Source organism: Gavialis gangeticus, unplaced genomic scaffold, assembly GCF_001723915.1.
Source record: "Gavialis gangeticus isolate Ggan-Ray unplaced genomic scaffold, GavGan_comp1, whole genome shotgun sequence".
Classification (NCBI taxonomy): Eukaryota; Metazoa; Chordata; order Crocodylia; family Gavialidae; genus Gavialis; species Gavialis gangeticus.
Window position 1 is genome coordinate 47,791,631 of NW_017729029.1, and position 342 is coordinate 47,791,972.

The following is a 342-nucleotide window of genomic DNA, read 5'->3' on the forward strand; positions in this document are numbered from 1 at the left end:
AGGGAGGCAAAAGAGCCAAAAAACCTTCTTGGCTGAGCAGGGAAATCCAGGAGAGCCTTCAGAGGAAAAAAGGGGCCTACAGGCTGTGGAAGCAGTGGGCAGCCACCAAGGAGGAGTATACCTACTTGGCTTGCGCTTGCAGGGAAGCAGTGAGAAAGTCCAAAGCAGATACAGAACTCAGTTGGCAACAAAGATTAAGGATAACAAAAACTCCTTCTTTAAGTACACAGGGAGCAGGAAGAAGGCGCAGGGTAACATAGGGGCTGCTACAGAATGGACTAGGGCAATTCGTAACTGAAAAAATGGAAAAAGCGGAGCTCTTAAATAATTTCTTTGCTTCTG

General features: G+C 47.1%; 1 protein-coding gene across 5 annotated transcripts in view; it reads right to left on the reverse strand.

Annotated features, from left to right (window-relative positions):
* The window catches only part of COL4A5 (collagen type IV alpha 5 chain), a 200,337-nt gene that overhangs the window by 47,612 nt on the left and 152,383 nt on the right, over positions 1-342 (reverse strand). The window lies entirely within an intron of this gene.